The sequence below is a fragment of the Helianthus annuus genome, chromosome 4 (assembly GCF_002127325.2).
Source record: "Helianthus annuus cultivar XRQ/B chromosome 4, HanXRQr2.0-SUNRISE, whole genome shotgun sequence".
NCBI lineage: Eukaryota > Viridiplantae > Streptophyta > Magnoliopsida > Asterales > Asteraceae > Helianthus > Helianthus annuus.
The window spans coordinates 195231327-195239738 of NC_035436.2; the positions used below are offsets into that span (position 1 = coordinate 195231327).

The window sequence follows — 8412 nt, forward strand, 5'->3', positions numbered from 1 at the left end:
ATTAGATTTTTAAATTCATTTTCGTATTATTTGTTAAAACAATTTTTAATAAACAGGTGAAAAAACTAAATTACCCTTGTGTGATCTGACTTAAGCAAAAAAATTAACTGAGTTAGCGTTATTAAAGGACATAACGTGCAGCATTTTGAAACATGAATATTAAAAATTATCAATTTTAAACACAAAGGACACCGCTTAAAAAAGAGTATAAAGATAAAGGACAAAACATGCAATTCATTATAATAATGTATATAGTTTTTTTTCCATACTTTATCATTTCAATATTAGAATAGATTACTATTATATTTACTTTTAGCCTTTAAACATATTTTTTTTTATTTTTAATGATTTTCTTTTTAATATTACTGATATTGTTTAAACAACATCAATACCGTATCGTATAACATCATTATAGTTTTTTATTAGCGTCATCATGTGCTCGATTCGATAAAAGTTCTATTCGAACACCATATATAGTTGACAGAGCCGGCTTTAGGCCTGGCCATACCGGGCGACCGCACAGGGCCCATTCTTCCGGAGGGCCCGCATTTTTATTTTTTAGTATATTTTATGTTATATAAATTAGATATGTATTACATGAAACACAATTAAGATAACAAACTTGATTTGGTTCATTGGTTTGATTGAAACCATATCATTCTAAGGTCTTGATCCCCAGCTACAACACAACCCTTGATATTTCACAGCCATTGATATTTTTTTTTTTCATTTGACAAGTGAAGTTCTCTAAGGTAGCGTTTGTTTCATGGAATTGAATGGAATTAGGAAGTTTTTCTTTGTAAAATTGATCTTGGTTGGGGAGGGAGGAATTTGAAATCCTTCACTCTAATGAAATATGTGACTATTTCTAACATTCCTTAGAAATCCTTCACTCTAATGAAGGAATGGAATGGAATGGAATGTTGAAATAGTCACAAATTTCATTGATTAAAGAAATTCATTGGATTTCAAATTCCTCCCTCCCCAAACCAAGATCAATTTTACAAAGAAAAACTTCCTAATTCCATTCCATGAAACGAACGCTACCTAAGAGAATCTAAGACAGATTTCTCTTGGTAATAATGGTTTAAAGTTAAACATATTAACTAATTTTTTTCCAACCTTAAAAATAAAATTTAATTCAAATTTAACATCATAAAATTATGCATTTTTTTTGAAAGGCAAACTTTATAAAAACCACAAAACCGGAAAATCTCCAAGGCGGAGAATCCCTACAACCACCACAGTTACATTACATCAACATTAAACATTTGCCAATCCTTCCAATCCACTACACTCTTTCTATACCTATTGGAATACCAAAGATAGCCTAACGCTTTGATGTCGGACACAATCTCTATTACATTCCTGCTCGTATCTCGAAAAATCTTCTCATTTCTTGCTTTCCAAATACGCCAGTACGTTAATACCACGATGCTTTGAAAAATCACTTTCTTACCTGTCGACCATCTAGAATTCGAAGCCAACTCTATAATATCCTTCACCGAGAAAAAATAAAAAAGGAGGTAAGTTAACCCACCGCGCAATCCCGTTCCATACTCCGTTCGCCGTCCTACAAGCCGTGAAAATATGTTCCGTACTTTCCTCGTGGTCTTCACAAAACACACACAAACCATCCCCACTAATAATGTTTCGCCTATATAACGCCAATTTCGTCGGGATCCTATCCAATAACATTCGCCACATGAAGACATACATTTTATTGGCAACCATTTGCACCATCGGAAATCAATAGATTGTTGTTGTAACAGGTCACTATCCAGCCACCTTTTGACTTCCTGCACCGAGAAGCCCATAACAGTACTATTGTCCCAAACCCACGAATCCATATTTCCTCCCAAATTTTGATCCGCAATCATACGATGACAGTCAATCAATTGCTGCATTTCCAGAACTAAATATGGATAATTCTTCCAAGAACATGCCACCATCCCTGCGAGATTGCCTCCCCTGATTCTATCTACAACTTTACTGTAGGATCGGAATCTGACCCGAACGAGTCAATCAGAGGAATTCGATCAGATACAGGTGCGGAAAACAAGTACCTGATGTAGTAACAGCTAGAAATCTCTTTAATATGCTTTTCTGATTGATTTGACACTAATTACACGTGAATCTCACACCGGCAGCACCTCGGTATGGAATTTCTCTAGTTACATTTGGGAACCTCTCTTACGGTATTTATAGGATTTCTGGCCCTCTCATATGGCATGTCCATAAAAGCGGTCCAGGATGATTGACGCTCGAGCGGTCCAGCTAGTTTGCCGCTCGAGCGGACCAGCCTATTTACCGTTCGAGTGGTTCAGCCCATTACTAACCAAATAAGCGATCCAGTAAGCCTAAAACTATACAATCTCACTATTTCTCTTATTACGCGACCAGATCTAACAATCTAAGACTATGACTCGATACAAGACGGAATCAGCAGATGTAGTGCACCAACATTTACACCACTTATCCCGCTCTAACCGAAATAAATCCGGAAACAAACTCTTCAAAGGGAGCCTATTTACCCAAGGGTCGATCCAGAACTTGATATCTAGACCATTCCTGACACGACCCCAGATCATACTTATACTATTAGCTCCTCCCACCTTCAACTTGAAACCATACCTAACCAGTTTTGTCCAAGTTCCCGTATATCTCCTCGAGTTATTCGGATACGTATCCCACTTTCTCTTTGACTCATGAATAGCATCTACAACTCTCCGCCACATCGCCGAACCTTCTTGCTGATACCGCTAAAGCCATTTTACTAAAAATGCACTATTGCACTCTCCAAGTTTCCGAATACCCAACCCTCCTTGATTTATCGGTCTAGATACTATGTCCCGTCCAACCCAATGAACTTTTTTATACGCCGAATTTCCTCCCCAAAGAAACTTCTTTATCATCGATTCAAGAGCATTAATAATAGCTACCGGCGCCTTAAACAATGAAAAATAATACGACGGTAAACTCTCCAAAACCGACTTAATAAGAGTCAATCTACCTCCAATCGACAACACCTTCGATTTCCACTTTGATAATCTTGTTTTAAACACTTTTAATACCGGCTCCCAATTACTTATTTTGCTCATATTTGCACCAACCTGGATCCCTAGATATATAAAAGGCATAGCACCCGGATGACACCCCATCCCATTTGCCTTAACACTCACCTCATTTATATTCTTCCCCACACCAAATAGCGTAGACTTATGAATGTTAATTCTTAAGCCCGAACACATATGAAAAATCCGGAGCATCCGTCTTAGACAAACAAAGTTACTATCCAACCATTCACCCATTACCATTGCATCATCCGCATATAATAAATGAGAAATAACCGGACCACCATTCGGGAGCGTCACCCCATTAAAAGCTCCAACGTCACACGCCTTCGATATTAACCCTGAGAACGCCTCCATAACAATGATAAAAAGAAACGGCGAGATAGGATCACCCTGTCGTATACCCTTTTCACAATTGAACTCAAACGTCGGGGAGCCATTTACTAAAACAGACGACCTAGCAGAAGCCAGAATACCTTCAATCCACTTACACCAGATGTTCGGAAAATTCATCTGACGCATAAGCAAAATTAAAAAAGCCCAATTAACATTGTCGTAGGCTTTTTCAAAATCGATCTTAAACATAAATAACTCTTTCCCATACCTTTTCGCCCATGACCGAACCTCGCTAGTGACTAACGGGCCGTCCAAAATATATCTTCCCGCCACGAATGCCGATTGCGTCTCATTAATTATCCTATCCATAACCTTCTTCAACCTATTCGCCAAGACTTTCGAAATCACCTTGCTCACCACCCCTATCAAATTAATTGGACGATACTCACCTAAATTCACCGGGTCATGCACTTTAGGAACCAATGAAATAAAGGATGAACCAACACCTCGGCTTATCTTCCTTGTCTCCGCAAAACTCTTTAAAATCTCAACAAAATCACAAGAAAACAAAGACCAAAACCTTTTAATAAAACGAAAATTGGATCCATCTGGACCAGGGTCTTTGTCACTCCCACATTCGAATACCGCATCCTTTATTTCTTTCTCCAAAAATGGCCCAATAAGACTATCTGTAGCTTCTGAATCAAGTGACTTCAATCCATAACAATGAAGATTCGGCCTAATCTTAAGATCTTCGACAAACTTATTTTTTTTAAAAAACCAACACCTCTTTTTTAATTTCTTTCGGCTTTGTGACCCACTCTTCATTAATAAACAAACCAGGTATCGCATTAGAAACCCTCCTACTATTAATCGAGCCGTGAAAGAAACTAGAATTTTCATCACCCTCTTTCGCCCACCTCACTCTAGATTTCTGTTTAAGATCCTTAAGCCTGAAATATTCCAGTTGCTTCAATCTTTTTCTTGCCTCCTCAAAAACCCAAGTCTCTTCTTCTGTTAGATCCCTAGTCTCTCGATAACCAATTCCAAATCAACCACCTCTTTTTTCAGCCCCTGTTCCTCCTCCCATTCGGCATTATTAACCTCATTTTTCCACACCTTTATTTTTGACCTAAGCATCTTGAGTTTTTCTAGCAACGATACATCTGGAAATCCCACATAATCAAACGCCGATACCGAATCCTCCACCAGCTTATCAAAAACTTCTCTTTGTAACCAGGAGTTGAAAAATCTAAAAGGCTTCGGTCCAAAGTTACGCGACTCAACTTTTAACAGCAACGGACAATGATCCGACCTATCCCGATCCAAAGCACGATACTCGGCGTTAGGCCATTCATTAAAAACGACCAACACACAAAAATACGATCAATCCGGCTAAGCTTGTCACCAACTATAGAAGTAAACTTACGGCCTTTCAACCCATATTCATACAACCCGGTTTCCTCCAAAAAAATCATTAAACTCATTCGAGGCCGCCATATTAAACTTCGAGTTTCGACGCTCCCCACGGTCTCTAACACAATTGAAATCACCACCTACTATCCAATAACCACCATCATCTGAAAAATTCGTCTTCATAAAGTCCCAAACGACACACTTCTCATGCAGCTTTTGAGGGCAATAAACATTCACCATACTAATCATGTGACCATCGTTTCTCAAGTAACCCGAAATTATAAGAACATTTCTATTCTTAATAACCGCAGTTTTTACAAAAATCTTCGGGTTCCATAACGACAATAAACCCCCAGATCGTCCCGACGCATCCACATGCTCATACTCAAAATCCCCCAACCCCCAAAATCTAACATCCAAACCTTCCAGCGACTCGAACTGAGTTTCCTCTAATATTTTCGTTAATCTTTTTTCCTTAATGGGATTATTTTCGTTAATCTTTTTTCCTTATATAATCAACTTATTGTGAGTGATTATTTTGTTTTGTTTATTTGAGTTCAAAATCTAACATACTAAAAGCATAGACTGTTTTTAGTTTAATAATAAAAATTCTAACAATCTAACACATGCTGATATCCTTTTGAAACTATTACGACGTTTATTATGTCTCTATTTTCTCTTCGACAGTAGTACCGTACAAACACCTTACCAGTCCTTTACCGAATCGAGCTTATAACCAACCGAGTTCTCACCATGTCCCCGTCGCAACGTGCAGAATAACTATTTTTTAAATCTTTTTTTGTTTAGTTTAGGCCCACTCTCTCGTTACCATCTGATTTATTTTAGATTCACTAAACATTTAAATACTCTTTTAACTAAACCCAATTACCAATAGCCAACATAAATTACAATTCTAAACCCAATAAAAAACCAAATCAAAAGGGCCGCAACGCATTATACAAATACGGAGACTATAAAGACAAACTACTCGAATACGGATACTATAAAGACAAACTAAGTCTATCCTATTTTTATGCGATTTGGACTCCGACTCGAATACTTAAGTCAATTAAACAAACTTGACTCACAAGCTTCGGGTCAAAAACTTCCAGCCGCATCCTAGCGTTGACTCAATTCCAGTCGCATTTCACATCCCAACATTGACTCGGCCCTGGGCGCATCCAATAGATTCAGCTCAAGCTTTAATGAGGCCCAAGCTGCTTCCACAAGCTGTGACGCAACAACTTGACCACGCCACTCCAGTCGCAGCTCAAAGACATCCAGCTACGATTCACTCTTCTCCGCCCGAGACTGACCTTTTGCCCCCTCTTTCCAACTGTGGCTTGGCATTCCTCTAGCTGGTCTTCAACTTGTGATCTCCTTCGGTTGAAGCTAGGTCCTCTACTAACGACTTAGCAACCTTCCAGTCGCGGCTCATGCTTTCAAACAAGTAAGAAGTTTTATGTATATTACGTGGGACATCTGACTGGAATCTGTTTGAGCTAAATTTTCACATTTAACTTCAATTCACTTTGTTATTGATGAATCATGATATCAAGATTGACCAAGATAATTTTACATCAAGTAGAGGAGTCAGGACTCAGGAGACTATTCTCCCTCTTTAGTAACTCTTAAATATATATTCCTTAATATATAAAAAAAAAACTTTTGTTTTACTTTTCATAGAATCTTCTGTTTTTTTTTTCTATATGTATGTCATGAATTAACTAGAATAGTTGTTCCAGGTCATTCAACATGGCAATGTATGCTATTTTTATAGCGATTGAGGCGATGCTAGTGGGAACCGTTGTCCAGATGACCACCGAACATACTCAACAAAACAAGACACACATGGGACTTTGCTTAGCAACATTGGTAATAAATTTTGTTGCAGCGCTATGGTTGTTTTCTCAAACAAGTGATTTACGACACCTGGAAGGTCGTAAAATCCTGAAATTCATCTTCTTCAAAGCTGTATTCATATTTACAGGAATACTTTCTCCACATTTTGCATTCCATGTGCTTTTACCAGATTATTTCACTTGGCATGTTTTTGTCATAATATGCATCATTGTGAGCATCATAGAGGGTCACAAAATCCTGAAGTCCCTATTCGTTTGGCCTTATCTATACTTCGACATTTCCATATTGAGGATGTTCTTCCAAGATCATCAGTTGCCAATGAATGTTGGTGTCTAAATCAAGAAATTCATACAATGTTATTTAGCATATGATTGTTATTATTTTTATATGTCCGAGAACATGTAAATTCACCATAGATATGAATTATATTTAATTAGAATACAATACTGGTCAAATGCACCATTTTAGAAGTGGCTAGTGGTTTGGAATAACCTATTTTATTTTACAAGTCTTTTGGTTCATGCAATGCATACTAGGGACTGAATGGGCTAAAAAACCAAAATCAAAAGTAAGATTCATGTTGATAGACTTATCCCATTTGCATGGCATACATACGACATATTAGTATATTACTGCAAGTGTCAATATTTTGTAACTTTTATATTTATCCCATATACGTGTGTACCAGTCTCATGTGTATATGTTGTAATTATCCCATCACCTGGACCAGATTTACTAGGCTTCAAAGGGTAACTAATTAATATAATCATTAATATGAGACGCCATCTAAGTTAATTAGCCATAAACGACACAACCTTCAGTGGTGGAATCGTCAGGTTCTCTTTACTACCGGTTACAACTAAGTGTCCAACTTGTGTTAACTAAATCGCACTTACTACAGGTGTTCTCAACATAACCAAAATGAATAAGATAAATTAACAGATTACTCAAGTAACCAAAAATTTCAAAACTGATGGATATTTATATATAATAATACCTGGCAGTGGTAAGGGTAATATTCAAGGAGAATCCTTTTGGGGATTTGTTCTTCATTTGTGGTCTGGGTTTGAAAAACTGAGAGCCCATACATTGAGACAACTTTGTATATAAATGAATAAATGATTACTGAGTATTGATATTTCCCCCCACCCTATCTATCCATATTTCATAATAGCCGCACGCCGCACGTACAAAACACACTAGGAGACATGATTTTTCTTTTACTTTTATATATATTTTTTTATCTAATAAGAAAACTACTTTCTAAACTACATTTGCGTTTAATCTTTTCTAGAAAACTCGTGTGATATTGGTCTCCTATCAGGCACCCCATTCATTGCTTCTTGGTTATTCGAGTATCATCATGCGCCTCATCGTTATCAATCGAGGTTCGACCATTTTAACTACTTTAGTAACAAGTCCAAAATTTTGTTAGGTTGTGACAAGTCGTTTCATCTTTTTAACCCTTTTCTGTCCCTAACCCTGAGTACGGCTGTATTAGATATATATTGTTATTTAGTTTTGTATAAAATAATTATCATGTCTTGTGTATCTCATTAGATAACATGGTTTAAGGAAAATTTAACTAACATTGACATAAAATAAATTAGGTTGTAAATAAGTCTCTCTACTCGTTAACTACTTGAAATCGACTTGTTAATATCTTGAATTTAAGCCGGACTTAAAGCGTACCCCACTTCAATTATAAGTATCAATCATTGTG

General features: G+C 37.0%; 1 long non-coding RNA gene across 1 annotated transcript; it reads right to left on the reverse strand.

Annotated features, from left to right (window-relative positions):
• Window positions 1-6491: 6491 nt before the first annotated feature.
• On the reverse strand, window positions 6492-7802 carry LOC110937732. The gene is made up of 2 exons (XR_002590988.2): window positions 7687-7802; window positions 6492-7021 (listed from the first exon to the last, which is right to left on the reverse strand). It is a non-coding gene; the product is annotated as an uncharacterized LOC110937732 (long non-coding RNA).
• Window positions 7803-8412: the final 610 nt, after the last annotated feature.